We start from the raw sequence: 8,713 nt of genomic DNA on the forward strand, positions 1-8,713 counted from the left end.
AATCCATCAGATCGATGTTTGGATTGAATCGGATCCGACTAATCCGGCTTTAAGCACTGGATTTTGAGTCCAAAACTGATTATTGGACAAAATCACACGCATGCGACTTTGAGAGTTGATAGTGACTCAAATCTACATTTAATTTTGAGTCTAAGAGTCAGTTTTGGACTCTTAATCCGCTGTCAAAATGTAGAAGAGAGTCAACAGGACCTTAATTTTGAGACCAATAATTAGTTCTGGACTTGTATCATTCTCAAAATCCAAAACGAACCGTGCCTAATACAAGTTTTGATTAATATTTAATAACAGTCTTAGTGTGGGATCACATGTCTACTTCAGACTAGTTGGCTAATAAATAAGAAAGGCGTATTGGGGAAGGTCTGAAAGCTTGGGCATTCCAATCTCTCTCTCTCTAGTTGGCTATTAAATAAGAAGGAAGTACTGGGAAAAGTCTAATAGATTGGCCATTCCAATCAATCAATCTCTCTCTCTCTCTCTATATGGCTGTGTTAGGTTACTTTCTTCACTTGGAATAATCAAACGATTCTCAAAAGGTCCATGATATTATTCCACCCCTTCTCTTCCCAGGACCACCCCCTTTGGTGCAAAAAGAGTAGTTCTAAATACAGTGGAAGGGTGTCACGGAGAGAAAAAGGGTGCGAATATATCACTTCCCTTCTATATCATTATATAATGTACGATTTTGCTTTGACTGAAATGGTTCCATGGGTGAGAAGAAAATTACATAAAATAATAGGAAGGCATGAATGGCGCGGGACAAGGACAATCCGGGCAATGGAGAAATTTACAGGGGCATTTCAGTAAAGTGAAATTGGGCTTAGAGGATTGTCTTGCTAACAAAGGGTTCAAGCAGCAACATGATGCCAGAGCACAACAAAACTGTATAGCCTAGGTAGACCCTTGAATCATGTGGGAGTGTGGGACTACAACATAAGTATAAGGGAAGTGATATACTTGCCCCCTTTTTTCTCCAGCCACCCTCATAGCGTATTTATGATTACTCTTTTCACACAAAAAGAGGGTGGCCGGGTAAAGGAAAAGGTTGGAAAATCGGCAATACTCTCTCTCTCTCTCTCTCTAGATATATTTCTTCTATTATATAAAGAGGAAGGAAAATGATATGAAGACCGAGAGTACGACCGGGCAGGGGACCTACAGTGAGAATATGCCATGTGTGCAAAAAAATTAAATTTTTTGGTTATTTCCCTAAACCCAAGGGTAGCTCATGTCACTTGTGATGATGCGGAGATAATGAATATTTCCGGCCTCCTTTTTCATCGTACTCTCGGTTTCCCTGGCATTACTCAAAGAAGAACGCTGAATTTGAAGGTCGATTGTAAAAACACAACCACAACGGTGACCCATTGCATCCATTTTGCCCAGATGCATTTTATCTATCATGGGTTTTGGTAACGCGAGAGCACTCATTATGGTGCGTGGAAAATGTAAATCTACAATAAATTTACATAGGGATTACTCAAACAATGTGTAGATTTACATTTTCAATACACCTCAACGAGTGCCCCGTGATACCCGTTAACAAAGGCCCTTTTATCATTCCTTGACTGTTTCCAGGACGTGATAAATGCATGTGGGTGATGTGGATATAATGGGGCGCCCTTACAGCAGTGTTTTTTTCAAGGGCGCTCCTGATTTTAGCATTCCATTTATAAAAACAAAGTGCAAGAAGTGACGTTCAAAAGAATCTTCATTATTACCCAAAAATGTAGGTAGATTATAGTTTGCAGTAAAGGGGTTTTAATTATTTTTCCCCAGTAGGAAGAAAACAGAAAAATAACGAATATTAAATGCCCTCTAAGTAAAAGACATCACCCCCAATTTCAAATCTCAACTGCTGATTCCTCTCATTAAAACCCCACATTTAGAAAAAGGAGACACTTCCAAATTGAGATTTGGTTTGGTAATTTCGATGATGTTTTTTGCATTAAGTGGGGAACATAGCCTTCAGTCTTTATTTTCTAAACGAAACCCTTTACACCTCGAAAAGAATGCACTATGCTCTGTTTGGATGCCGGTAATTCGTTGGGAGATCTATATCCCAACGGTCAAAGGAGAGATTAAAGGGGAGATCTAAAGCAGATCAGTCAACGGGGAGATTAGGGGTGGAAGAAAGTGTTAGAATATGTGAGATCCACCGTTGGATTAGGTGTAGACCTCACTGTTAGATCTTCTTGTGGGAAATTAGGCAAGTTGGTTAATGAGGCAACCCATTAGAATAGGCAGCTAGATTTAATTAGTAAGTAGATTAGATTAGAATATTCGATCATTATCTCTTTCCATAGTCTGCTTGATCTCTTTCTATGTTTATCATGTATGTGCTCAATATAAGCACACCTTGAGCTCTATTGTAAATCATCCAAGAATTAGTGAAGTATTCTAAAATTCTTCATAAAGAAACATTGTTTGGTTTGTCTTGCAAATATTAGGGGGATTTGGGTTAAGGGCAAAAAGATCTCCCCAAGTTCTTCTCCACAAATTTCACCGATTTGAAGAAATTTGGAGAGAAGATCTCGAGCGTGCCACATCACCCGACCGTCGTCCGACAGCTCTAGTGGTCAAAGACCTTAAAAGGCAACCAAACAATCTCAAGAAGATCTCAAGAAGATGTTCTCCCCTCAATCTCCTTAAGAATAGGTAACCAAACAGACCATAGGTGATCGACAACTCCAACTCCTCTCAAATCATTTTGGTTGAGAGTTTTTAATGCGCCTTTCTTGTGATAACCAATAGATTCCTATAGTTAGGCCAATGATATTCCCTCTACCATGTCTTGACACTGAGAATAACTCACCTTGCGTTTTATTATTGAACCATCTGTCAAAAGCTATTGCAATACCCAAAAAACTCTCAGCAGCTAATTAAAAAATAAAAGACAAGGTCTGTTAGTCTCATTATCAAAACATGGTAGTGCAGACATCAGTAGCCTATGTCTATGTCTATATGGAAATGATACATTCGCCCCCCCTTTTCTTCCCTGGGCCATCCCATTGGATTGTAAAAAGAGTAATCATAAATACACTTAAGGAGGGTGGCCCAGGGAAGAAAAGGGAGCGAATATATCACTTCTCCTATATAATGAGAAAACTTGAGGGGGTGATCATAAATACACTCGAGGAGGGTGGCCCGGGAAGACAAGGGGGCGAATATATCACTTCTCATATGTGGGAAAACTTGAGGGCCTCGGGTCATTTAAAAGAGGAAGTCTAAACTGAAGGAAGCCCTTGCAAAGAAGAGGTGAAAGGGCTCTCCCATTGGCTGCACAGCACCATCGTGCATTAATAACTGCCGATGGTGATTCGTAGTTATTAATGCACGATGGTGCTGTGCAGCCAATGGGAGAGCCCTTTCACCTCTTCTTTGCTCCCTTGTCTAGAACTCCTCTATTTAAAATCTCATAAATGTAATTTTTCTTTAATTATTAAATACCATATCAATGTAGATTGCTTTATCCCTATTAAATATTTTATGCACGTAAATTTCTCTATAGCTATTAAGTACTTTTTAGATGTAGAATTCTTTATACGTATTACACATTACATTTTTACATATTCGCCCTATTTTTACCCCATAAAAGTTTGGAAAACACTTCTAGATCGGAATTCCTTGTTTCACTTTCACAGTGGTTTTGGCATTTCTGACAATTCGAGCTCTATTCCTTGTTTTCTTGCGTATGTGTCGTGATAGAAGATGTAGTGTTTTTTTTTTTTTTAAACGGTGCAATTTTATTAAAAGGAAAGAAAAATAAGAGGACGGATTTCGGTTTTGCTTGTAGTCCTTTAAAAGTTTAGCCATAGGATCACATATTTTCCGCGTGTCATTGGACCCAATCAAATGGCTTCTAGCCAACAATTAAATGAAAGGCTCTTGATATTGGCATTGTTATGTTGATGGAAATATGAAATTGCTTTAAAAACTTAATAAAAATTAAGGAAATAACCAAATTACTGTATCACTTTTTCATTTGTCCAATGAAAGCTTTCTATTGACACCAATTTCTATTTATAATTCTTAGATTCAAATTAATATAAAATATTTAATAATTCCCAAATCAGAAACGAAGCCGAGGCCCCCCTCTGGATTTTTGCCGAAACTTTTTGCCACTCTATAATTTCCAAACGAAATATTGCAGCCCCTTGGATTTTGCCGAAATGTCCGCCTCTCTTTAATCTCCACAAGAAATCTTTAATTTCCAAATGAAATCTTGCCCGCCCTCCCTAGGATTTTGCGGAAAAGTCTGTCCATCTTTATTTATCCAAACGAAATCCTGTTTTGGAAATGATTTCCTTTCAAGTTTATCTCTCCTAAGATATCTCTCCTAATCTCTCATTTTCTTAGAAAATTTATGAGGTATTAAGGAATTTCACCTTGTTTCCAAAAACAACTATTTTTTGTGGCTTTTTTAAAGCATTTAAGATCTTCATCTCTACGGTTCATTCTAAATTTCAACACCTAATATATGTCTACGCCTCGAGGGTCCAAAAGCAAGGTACATTTGGACTAGGAAGGAAGGGGAGACAAATATTTAAAGGGAGAAAAATAAGTGTATAACTGTATCCATTTTTTATGGTGTGGGAGGGAGTAAAGTCCATTATTTCTTCAAAGAGTAAGTTGGGCCCACTTCATAGGATGATCCAAACCCTTCATTTGTTGGGCCACGACCTCAATAAGCTGTACCTGTAAATCATCTCCATAGGATGACCCTAACCCTCTGATTTGTAGAGGGACTGCACATTATGGAAAATTTATAAATCCGAGGGTTAGGATCATCCCATGGAGATGATTTATGGGGTACAACCTATTTACATTGTGGCCAAATCCAACAAATAAATAGATTGAATCATCTTATGAAGTGGGCCCAGTATACTTTTTGAAAAATATTGGACTTAACCTCAAACACCGTATAAAATCTCCTCTTGTTCTACCCATGAATCCTATTTCCATATTCCAATTTTATTTTTATTTTTTTATAAAAAAATGTCATAACATAGAAACCCCATTTGATTATTACAGTACACACAAAAAAAACAAGAGAAAAATGAGTGTTTTCATCACTAAATGGGGTCGAGAAATAAATGTGAATGATTTAAAAAAAAATAAAAAATTAAAAGCAATTTGATTTTAAATTTATGTCAACTTTTGATATTTTTTTACTTTATATTAATTTAGAAATTGTTATAAAACCGCCATCCTCTACGCCCCTAGAGCAAATTCCTGGCTCCGTCCCTGTCCCAAATTATAGAAGGAAACTCACCTGGTAGAATAGTGGTAAGTATTGTTTGGTTGTCAACCTCGTAGAATAGTGGTAGGGAGTGTCATTACCAATACTGAGAAAGAAGAAGAAGAGAGAGAGAGAGAGAGTTGCCTTGTTTCCGACCACCATTAGTTACTAAAATAAGGGGGGTTCCTAATTGTGGTAACAGGATAAAATAGAAGAAGAGGTGTTGGGTGCACAACAAGAGAGAAAAAGAGAGAAGGGAAGAGATAGAGAAGGGGAGAGGTGAGACGTGCTGTAATTTGAGCACCCCCAGCTTGAAATTGCAGCTTCTAAGTAACGTACATCACATAACTAGTGGTCTATGAGGCCTTGGCATCCCTTACTCCTACTATGTACGACATTGGAAATCAAAACAAGGCACAGGAAACAGTTTTGACATGGCCGTATCCACATAGTGGGTCTCCCCGGAATCAATTTGTCATCTTAATATTAGTTGAGACCTACTTGGAGGACCTTCATAACAGCCCTTCCTCTTGTGTTACTTATTGAATAGCACAAACCAATTTTTTAGATGACAAAAATACCCTTACAGATTTAATCAAATGACAAGCATTACTTTCTAAGATACTCGTGACAATATTAAAGAGGGTTGCTTGGCTCCTTACATATGACTATACTTGTTATTTGATTAAATCTATAAGGGTATTTTTGTCATTTAAAATTGGCCATTGTCATATTGTTTTTTAAGTGGAATAGGATGAAGGTTTTTCACATATAGAGAGAAGCAAAAATAAGTTCTCTGAACGTTTGAGAATTACACGTAGAGAGAAGCAAATGCAGGATTTTCTTTTGAAAATAGAGTGGCCATGTAAAAGATTGAACGTTCATGTTTTCATCTTCCCTCCCATGCTTTTATTCAGCTTAGTGTACATCAAGATAGTGAGAGGAGGGTGTATGTAAGAATGTAACTCTTATTTTTTTCCGTTTAATTCATCTGGCAGGGGTGCACCAAACCCCATCTTCCCCATTAAAAATGGTCTAAACGAATATTGAAGGGACATTTATGGATTTCGTTTGGAAAATAACAAGGATATATAGTGGGTCACCTTATACTTAGCACTTGATAGGTGACATTACCTCAATTTACATGTACTGTTGTAGCTAGTGACATTCTTGTTTGGAAAATGATATTTCCGACCCTGTCATCCCCTCTTATTTGAACTCTAAAGTCTAAAGAACCCAAAAATGCGTAATAGTAGAAATGGGGCGAGTGGAATTTTATATGGTGCGCGCGAGAAGTCCGGTATTTATAGAAAACTACAATGGACCCACTTCATAGGATGATCCAAACCGTTCATTTGTTGGGCCTCAACGGAAATGGTAGCCTGAAAATCATCTCCACAAGATAATGCTAACCCTTTGATCTATCGATGTTTCTATAATGTGCAGGCCCTCTACAAATTGGAGGGTTAGCATAATCCTATGGAGATGCTTTTTGGGCTACAACCTATTTGCGTTGTGGCCCAACAAACGAGAGGTTGGATCATCCGATGAAGTGGCCCCACAATACTCTTCAAAAAAATACTATACTTCGCGGCACACACACAGATTGGCAAGATTTTAGTAAGAGAAATGATAGAGACAGAGGCGCCTTCGCACAAAGAGCCAGAAAAGGGCCCTTGATTGGATCCACTTCATTTTCGGCAACTTTTTAAAACAGGTTGAGAAAGTAAGATCAGTTGCACTTAATGACATGAATCCAATTAGGGGCCCTTTTCTGGCTCTTTATACGAGGGCGCCCTCGGCTCTCTCGACTATCATTTGTCTCTAAATTATAATTTTGTCTTGAAGATGGAATACGAGCACATTTGTAGGACTAGGAAAGAAACATAAGGGATGAATGAATTAGAGCCAAAATAAACGAGTTAATTTATGTTTATTAAACATTTCTAAGATTTAAGATTTTAGTAAAATCTATAAAAACAGTATTAAATGAATGAACAAGCAAAATAAAATCTATATAGCTTATGCCTTTCTAGTAATGTTCTTGAGGTTTATCATTCCCCAACAATGACAAAAAGAAACGTGAGAACGTCTCAAGATATAGAGGGGTTTCTTAAGAAGAAAAGAGTTGTGAAGAGAAGTCTCCTTCCTTTTCTCTTTCCTTTACTTTTGTTATTTTTGTCCCATTTTTAGGGTGGCTATCTTCCCCTTCCCGTTGCATCCAAACAAAACATTTCAAATTCATTGATTTAGAAATCCACAGTAGAAATCCAAATGGGCTTCTAGCATGACATTGGTGGGCAATGAATATGTTAGGTCCAAAACATATTGATAAATTCTAAGATTTTACTAATTTCTGAATTCTTGGCTACTTTACAATAATCTCAAGGTGTGCTTATAAAGAACACTTACATGATAAACATAGAACGTAAATCAAGATAATTGTGGAAGAAAATAATCCTAATCAAATTTATAAAATCAAATCTACTTTCTAATCTCTCTTGCTTGCCTCTTCTAATCTACTTGCCTAATTTATCTAGTTGCTTCATTTAGCCAACTTACCCAATCTACCTCCAAGATGATCCAACGGTGAGATCTTAACCCAATCTAACTGTTGGATCCCACATATTCTAACACATATTGGACCACTTGGGTCCCCAAATTATTTAGGACACTAATGTCCAGATTACCATGTTTTGATGTCGGGGCGAAGTCACCTTGTTTTTACACATTTTAATGTCTGAAGAAATGCCAAATTATTGGATTTTAAAGCATCCTAAGGACATTTTTCAAAATCAGCAAATCCAGAGGAGCCTTAAAAAATTGGATGGGCAGTGAATATGTTAGGTACAAAGCTATTTTGGATCACTTGGGTCCTCAAATTATTTAGGCTGCTACTGTTATCCGCATGACCATGTTCTGATAAAGGAGCAAACTCACCTTGTGCTACTCATTTTAATTGATTGCTGAGAGCTTTTTTTGGAATTGAAATAGCCTTTGACAACTCCTTAAAACAATGTAAAGCAAGGTGAGTTCGCCCCCATTATGAAAATATGGTTGTGCGGATATCAATACCGTTGCTTAGGCTGGATCCTAAAGGGCCTAGCCTTGGATCATAAAGAAGAGAGGTATGGTACCAAAACAAAGGGCAGGGTGTAAATATCAATTACCTAAATTGGTTTCATCATCATTATTCAATCCACACCTTACAGATAGGCGACCTGAGAGTGCGACTACCCGGGCGAGGCCTATTATGCTCTGTATGGTTGCCAGGTTTTTTTTGTTCCCGGGAGTTATGTGGGAGAAAAAAATACCCTTAGAGATAGGTGGGAAAAAAAGTCCTGGAAGTATCCTGGTAAAATAAAAATCCCATGTTTGGTTATGTGGGAGAAAAAAATACCCTGGGAGATATGGTGGGCAAAAAAAAAACCTTTGTTTGGTTGCTTGAACTGC

The sequence above is a fragment of the Tasmannia lanceolata genome, unplaced genomic scaffold (genome assembly GCF_043159265.1).
Source record: "Tasmannia lanceolata isolate RefF3 unplaced genomic scaffold, GAP_Taslan_0.1 ptg000026l, whole genome shotgun sequence".
NCBI classification, from domain to species: domain Eukaryota; kingdom Viridiplantae; phylum Streptophyta; class Magnoliopsida; order Canellales; family Winteraceae; genus Tasmannia; species Tasmannia lanceolata.